Source organism: Mus caroli, chromosome 8 (assembly GCF_900094665.2).
Source record: "Mus caroli chromosome 8, CAROLI_EIJ_v1.1, whole genome shotgun sequence".
NCBI lineage: Eukaryota > Metazoa > Chordata > Mammalia > Rodentia > Muridae > Mus > Mus caroli.
This window is the reverse complement of record NC_034577.1, coordinates 32835029-32843704: the sequence shown is the minus strand read 5'-3', so window position 1 is coordinate 32843704 and position 8676 is coordinate 32835029.

The window sequence follows — 8676 nt, the reverse complement described above, 5'->3', positions numbered from 1 at the left end:
CCTCCCTCCCTCTCTTTTCTTTCTTTCTTTCTTTCTTTCTTTCTTTCTTTCTTTCTTTCTTTCTTTCTTTCTTTCTTTCTTTCTTTCTCTTTATTTCCTTCATTCTTTCTCTGATTCTTTTTTCTTTTTGTTCTTCTTTCCTTCTTCCAATCTTTCCTCCTTTTCCCTAGTATGACATCATTTAAAAAAATCATGGACATCTTTCTGACAGTGTTAGAATCCACAAGAACTTACCTTTTTGAGAGGAAAAAAGATATGCTTGGTAAGCACCAGTTCTGTAGTTTCTTTGTATTCTATTGTATATACTTGTACAACTCTCATTTAACCACATTTCATTCAATTCTTAAAGTAGGTAAAGATTCCAAAACCAGTGGTTATTGTATAATCAAACAATATACATAGTTAAAATACAATGTATGTTATTTAAGAGACCATTTCATATGAAATTACCCTTTGGATAACCCATTCCACAAAACAGATTCTTCCTCTCTATAATGTATTGGTGATCATATGTCATTGAACAGCTAACAGCAAGGCAGTGAGATCAATACACATGGTCATAGATACCAAGAGTGTTCAAGTTTGCACAGAATTTAGCTAGATATTCTTGGTCAGTGCATTGTTTTTGCTAGAAATGCAAGAATTGGTGGGGGTTTTTCAGAAAAGAAGATTATAACTGTGCTATTGGAGAGGAAGAATCATGTATTTAATTGGGATTGGCACAAACTTGTTAAAAGTTCCAGCAGCATGAGATGACATTGGTCATCCTGGTTTTCCCGGTTCTTTAAAATTGCATAAGTAAGTATATTTTTATACTGAGGATGTGTAAGCCTTTTCCTTTTAGCCATTGTATTCCAAAGTACAGTTTCTCAATTAAATACAATATATCTGATACATTACTTGGAGGTTGGTAAATGCTTAAAGTAGAAAATATTGTGATCCATGATCCAGGTTCTCCCATCTTATTGTCCCCAGCACACTGTTCCAAATTGCCTTCCCAACACATACTATGTTCTTAACCAATCATCTAGTGCATGGGGAGAAACATCGATGGAAATTACAGATTTTTTTTTCTTTTGTAAAGAAGACATAGACAATTTAAATCTCTTTTCACCCATGTTCTGTGGTCCTAACATGTTCATGTGATTAAACTTTACTGTAGGGGAGACTGGAATGTATATTTTCTACCAGAGAGATCAGGCATCCAGATACACAGTGTTGCTGTGGAAAAAGAATTAATATACTTAGAGAAAACCTAGATGCTATTAACTTCTGAAACATCTTTATGACTTTATGCAACAAATAGAATGGTAGGTCATGGGACATGGGATATTAGCATCAAAAATGTTTCTCTTTTACTTTGAAAACAGTGTGGTGCTAATTCTGTGTGTAGTTACAGGAATAGTACACTCACATTTCCATTTTAATAAATACTATGTATATTTAAGGAAAAGCTGGGAGAGACAGAGATATAGACAGAGAGAGATAGAGAGAGACAGAGATAGAGACAGAAAGAGACAGAGAGACAGATAGAGACAGAGAGACACAGAGAGAGAGACAGAGAGAGACAGGGAGAGACAGAGATATAGACAGAGACATTGACAGAGAGACACAGAGATACAGAGGGATACACAGAGAGAGAGACCATTTCTTATATTCCTTCAAGTATCTGGTTAGGACATTATAGTGAAATGAGGAGAAATAAGCTGAAATGCTTAATGCTAATCAGTATAACTTGCATACAGAAAGTGTAGAGTTTATAATGACATCACCCAACTGTGCAATTTATAATTTTATGACTTTCTCCAATTGTATAAAGACAAGAAAAGATGAGTTCCATGTTGGCCAAAGCAACTTTTAGTCACTGCACTAATTAAGTAAATTTCTAAATATCCAGATTCAGCCTCAAAGTACCTGCCCAATGCTGGCCTATAGGGAAAAAGTTGACTCTGCCTGAGATCCCGAGGAAAGCGCCAAAGAAGGGTTTTCACAGGGTGTTTAAGAAATCTTCATTCATTTTTTCATTAAGTGAAAACCCATTAATTCATCTTGACTCAGTTTACCAAATACCTCACAGAAGAGGGCCTTTTCATTTATAGTGACATTTTGATCTTTGCTACAAATATTCCCACAATTGGTTTACACCAATGTAATTGTTGAGATTACTAAAATATTAGAATTTCAGTAAATTACTTCAAAAAGGACAGAGTCACACTTATTTTGAAATTAAAGTGAAGAAACTAGAAGTTTAGTTGGAAGTGTGTCTCCACTTAATAGTTACTTCCATGCTCAGAGTTCAATGAATTTGAATTCAGGAAATGCCTCAGAAGTCATGGCAACATAGACATTATTGATTTTTTTCCGTGAGTTTAATTTGATGTAATAAATTGGATCAAAGTTGAATCAGAGAGGACAGAAGAAAGATTGGAGGTAAAACATGAAGATTGAAGGTATGAACGCTTGTTTGAGAGTTTGATTGTGGTGGGAACAATAAGCAAGTGCAAGGTAAAAGGTCTTTGTTAACTAGTTTCTTATTTGTATAACAACCATATATTTGAGGATACTTCATTGGAATAATGGGTTCTTTAGAGACTAAAGTCACATGTAAAGTATTGATTATTAGCTATCCTGGAGAGTATGCAAAAAGTATGTTCCACAATCAAGACCCAACCACAACCCAAATATATATCTGAATTGTTTCTGCTAGGAGAGGAGAAACATTAAAGATTGTGTTATTGTCTTTATAAAAAAAATTGCCCATAGCATGGTGTTTATTGGTACAAGATGGTTTTATTATTCATCTTCCACCTAGACCATGCAGAAGAAGCCACAAAGATCCCAACATAGCAAAAATAAAGGAACTAATTAAGAAACCAGCTAAGCTGTGCCTAAAAACAGAGACCTCACCGAATATGATCTTGGGTCCTGAAGATTGCCCCTGAATGTAGTCAGAGATTTTTTTTCTAGCATGCAAGGGAGAAGGTCTCCAGCAAGTCAGGTGTTGCCCTGAGTACAGACTGGTAGTTTCTTTTTACTAAATCCCTTTGCCCTGGCACAAGCTCTTAAACCTCCCCTTTTGAGAAAAGCATTCCCATAGGTCAGCAACTGGAAACACCAGTTTTAGTGGATATTAACTTTCATCACGGCTGCTCAGAGGCTAATGATCAGTTTTCTTGGCATTCATGAGTCACAACCCATATGTCACATTCGAATGGGTAGGCAATTTCCAGCTGTATATAGAACAAATTGTTCATCTTGACACATTCATGCTGCTGTTACATCTCACTATTCCTGAGCTATCCATTTTGGGGCCAAGTATATGCTAATATTTGACTATTTCACTGATTTTAAAGCAATGAAAAAATGTAAATTTCCAAGATTTTTGATTATTTCTTATTGATAGCAGTATGCTATTCTTTAATAAATATGATGTTCTATATACTATTTTTCTTACTGGATGTTAATTTTAAAATTATTTTTCTACTTCCTCTTAGTTCTTGTGAATGCTCAGACTTTCTCCCAATTTTATATTGCTTATTCTTTTCAAATACTGCTACTGGGCCCTGACAATCCTACCAAACTAAGATATGCCACTGGCCCTAAATGTAACAAAGTGTATATGTATATAGGCAACCATAATAATTAGTGAAGAAGAGGTCAATAGTTTGATAGAGAGTTGGGACGAGATATAGAAGGAGGAGGAAATGGAAGGAAATTATGTAAATACAGAACTCATGTATGAACTTCTCAGGAAGTTTTAAATAAGCAAAATAACATTTAATAGTGAGAAAAATTATTTACCATAGACACACGGAAAAGAGGGACAAAGAGCTCCAATTATCTACCCTATCTCCATTTTTGTGGTCCTTAAATATGAGATATAGATTTAAATAGAAAGCAAATTTAAATCCAGGTGTGTTCCAGTTCATTATCTGTGACTAGGGGCCAGGTTCTACTACAAGCAGGTCTGGCCAGGTTATTAATTTTGTATGAAATATCTTTCTAGAAGACCAAAATCCTTCTCTGGTAGTACTAGAATTCAGCCTTTTCTTTCTCCCAATATAATATTCTTGGGGAATCAATCTCCACTTCAGTAAAATCCATTTTGTCAGTAATCTGATCGACAAAGGGTACAAGTGTCTATTTAGAATATCTTCATTTTCCCAAATGTCTACAAGAGCTTTTGTTTTAATTGTCACATCACTGAAATATAATGGGGAGAGTATGTTTTCAGTTGCTTAGTAATGCTTTCTTGTCTTTTGCCATCCAAACTCATTGTAACAATTTCAGTATACCCTAGAATTAAAGAATATAGCAATGCAGGACTTACACTTTTCCAGGAGAAATCAGGTTATACTCATAACCTGATCCATTATACAGTTCTCCTCGTTATATACACACTCAGACCTACATATTAACTGATTTATTAAATATCTAATACTATTTTTATGTATTTGCATCCATGCATTCTTTAAAGCCATACTTTTTATATGTTCTGGATCAATCCATGGCCTCAATGATGAACAAGACATCTGCAAAATAGGCAAAATATGACTGGGTTATGAATATATAGCAATGCAGGACTTACACTCTTCCTGGAGCTGGACATATTTTCTACTGTGACCTTGCAAAATGATATGTAGATAAGAACAGTAACTATGTATGAGTGCTCTTTCTATATCAAATATGCTAATCTGAGCCAATTCTTTTACATGCTCACATAGAGACAGAGGCCCTGAAACACTGCTGAAACAGACTATTGCAGTTATCCAGCATATTTCTTCTCATATTTTCTAACATTTTTTGCTGTCTATAACCACCACCTTGAACACACGTGATTGAATCTTAGGCTTGAAGCTTAAAATAATCCCCATATCATTGAAACAGGATGGTGCTGGGCTCTGGGTTCCTTTTCTAGGTGTTTGGCTGTCTGTTTTCCACTTGTATCATAAGGGCTTCCTTGAAGGTTTCTTACCACCAGTGCTGTCTGCAGGTGATGAATCCTTTCAGCTTTTGTATGTCTGAAAATATCTTCCTTGCAACTTTATTTTAAGACTGTATTTTCACTGGGCTGAGGAGTCTGGACTATCAGTCTATTTTTTCTGCCTCTTAGTACTTTCAAGATGCTGTGCTCTTAAATTTTTGGCATTGTTTCCAATGAGAATCCGTGTTCAATTAGTGCAGTTCTTGTATCTTGTCTTTTTGCTTTGAATTCTTTTGGATTTAAGGAACATGATTATAATGTACATTAGTGGGATTCTTTTTAGGTTTCCTTTGCTAGATATTGGTGAGATCCTCAGATCTGATAGTGAGGTTAATTTTGATATTGGGGTCAGTAATGTCTAAAATTTTCTATTTGATACCTGGCATTTTTTCTTGTGAAAGAAAATGTCCATTGTGAATGATAGCATGGAGTACATTAGATATTTGGAAAGATAAAAATATGTTTACCTTGAAAACCATGAACGGATAATTGGTAATAAGGGCTACTAATAATTTCAAACTTTTATTCTATTCTCCCGGAGTTCTTATGACAGTCATTTGGAGAAAGGAAAGTATGTCAGTTGAGAGATAGATTCCATCTGTTTCATGAAGGCAAGAAGTGTAAAGAAAAGTGGTTGGATAAGGACACATGCTCCACTATGTTCATAGCAGCCTTATTTATAGTAGCCAAAAGCTGAAAAGAACCCAGATGTTGCTCAACAGAGGGACGTGGTACATTTACACAATAGAGTACTATGAAGCTATTAAAAACAATGAATTTATGAACTTCTTAGACAATTGGATGGATCTGGAGGATATCATACTGAGTGAGGTAACCCAATCACAAAAGAACACATATGGTATGCACTCACTGATAAGTGCATATTATCCCAACAGCTTGGAATACCGAAAATACAATTTGCAAAATACATGAAGCTCAAGAAGAAGGAAGACCAAAGTGTGGATACTTCGATTCTTCTTAGAAGGGGGAACAAAATACCCATGGAAGAAGTTACAGATACAAAATTCGGAGCACAGACTGAAGGAATGACCATCCAGAGACTGACCAACTCGGGCATCCATCCTATATACAGTTACCCAACCCAGAAACTATTGTGGATGCCAACAAGAGCTTGCTGACAGGAGCCTGATAAAACTGTCTCCTGAGAGGCTTTGCCAGAGCCTGACAAATACAGAAGTGGATACTCACAGCTATCCATTGGACAGAGCACAGGGTCCCCAGTGAAGGAGCCAGAGAAAGGACCCAAGGAGCTGAAGGGGTTTGCAGCCCCATCAGAGGAACAAGGATATGAACTAACCAGTATCCTCAGAGCTCCCAGAGACTAAACTCCCAACCAAAGAAAACACATGGTGGGACTCATGGCTCTAGCTGCATATGTAGAAGAGGATGGCTTAGTCAGTCATCAATGGGAGGAGAGGCCCTTGGTCCTCTGAAGGTTCTATGCCGTAGTATAGGGGAAAGCCAAGGCCAGGAAGTGGGAGTGGGTGGGTTGTTGAGCAGGAGCAGGGGGAGGGGATAGGAGGTTTTTGGAGTGGAAACCAGGAAAGGGAATAGCATTTGAAATGTAAATAAAGAAAATATCTAATAAAAAAGTTAAAAGAAAAAGAAAAGAGAGAATTGAGGGCTTCAAAGAGTACAGAGGTGTCCTAGGAATCCTTATAGAGTCATGTCTTAGAAGTAAGAGGGGGTTTTATGGGATCCTTTGACAGATGGAATTTTGAAAACAGTTACATGGAAACTACCATTTGTCTCTCAAGGAGGTATTGGGGAACATGAAAGGGCTATCCAATATCTTTTGCAGAACCTGTGACTGTGCATTCCAGTAAATGAAATATGTATTTTGATTACGGGCAGCGTGTCTGTAACCCTGAGGGAGATAGAGAGTATTCACACAGCCCTGTAGTCTCAGGAAACATGGTGGCATATGCTGAGCTACTGTGTGTGCCTGTGCCTTTTGTTTGGTGCATTTTTTTTTCTAAAAGAAATAATTCTTTGGCAGCTTAATGGTTTAAGTAAATATTTGAAGATGATCAGGGCATCCAGCACTAAGGCAACTGTTTAAAGTCTGGAAAAATCTGTTTTATCTTGGATCTCATCTTTCATTGGAGTCACTTTATTTTATTTTTGGCTAAGGAATAGAAAGCTGCATTTCAGGGAATTCTGTCATACAAAGAGTGGTTCTACCCATGTATTCTATGCATTCCCATTGCTCTTGACTCACAGGGAACTTTCTTGGTATTCAAAGACTCTGAGGGAGGAAGGTGAATAGCTTTAGCATTCTGGACTTTTGCCAAGGATGGAGGACAGGGAAAGCCAGCACTTCTTGTAGGTAGAGTTGATCCTGTGATGCAAACTTGATTCCATCTGTTAGAGGGAAGTTATGCAGTTGGCTCCATTCATCGTTCTTTAATTACCTGAGGCTATATAACCTATAAATTGTAGAAATTTATCCCTCACAGGTCTGGAGGCCAAGAAAACCTTGGTCACTATTAGTGCATGACTTTTCTCTTAAGATGGCATCCTGGAGCTCTGTACTCCAGAAGGGGTTGCATGCAATGTTTTCACATGGTGGAAGAAAAGAAAAGACCATACAGATATCTGAGAGATACTTTTTAAAAGGAAAAAAAAAACAAAAACAACCTATTCATGAAGAATGGTCTATCACTAATCCGTCACTCCCCCAAAGGCCCACACCTCTTCTTTTAAGTTTGATTTAATTTTTTTAACTTAGTCGCTTTACTTCACTCTCACTGTCCCCTCCAGGCATTCCTTTTCACAGTCCTCTCCCCATCTCCTTCCCCTTCTCCTATGAGCAGGTGGTAGCTCCTGGATATCCCTACTCTGGTACTTCAAGTCTCTGCAAGGCTAGGAGCTTCCTCTCCCACTGAAGCCAGACAAGGCAGGACAGCCAGTAGAACATATCCACAGACAGGCAATAGGTTGTGGGTTAGTCCGAGCTCCAGTTGTTCGGGACCCACATGAAGGCCAAACTTCATATCTGTTACTTATGTGCAGGGAGACAGGAGTCCAGCCTGTGTATTCTTTGGTTAGTGTTTCAGTCTCTGAGAACACCAAGAGTCCAAGTTAGTTGACTGTTGTTCTTCCTGTGGAACTTCTATCTTCTTTTGGGCTGTGATCCTCCTTCCATAAGAATCCCCAAGCTCCTGAAGGGGATTGCAGCCCCATAGGAGGAACAACAATATGAACTAGCCAGTACCCCTTGAGTTCCCAGGGACTAAATCACCAACCAAAGAGCACACATGATGGGACTCATGTTTCCAGCTGCATAGGCAACAGAGGATGGCCTAGTAGGACATCAATTTGGGGAGAGGCCCTTTGGCCTTTGAAGGCTCTATGCCCCAGTGTGGGTGAATGCCAGAGCCAGGAAGCAGGTGTTGGTGGTTTGGTGAGCAGGGGCAGGGGTAGGGGATAGAGTGAGGGTTTTTTTCAGAGGGGAAACCAGGAAAGGGGAAAACATTTGAAATATATATAAAGAAAATATCCATTTTTATTTTTTTATTTTTTTTAATTTTTAATATTTTTATTACATATTTTTCTCAATCACATTTCCAAAGTTATCCCAAAAGTCCCCCATAGCGCCCCCCACTTCCCTACCCGCCCATTCCCATTCTTTTGGCCCTGGCATTCCCCTATATTGGGGCATATAAAGT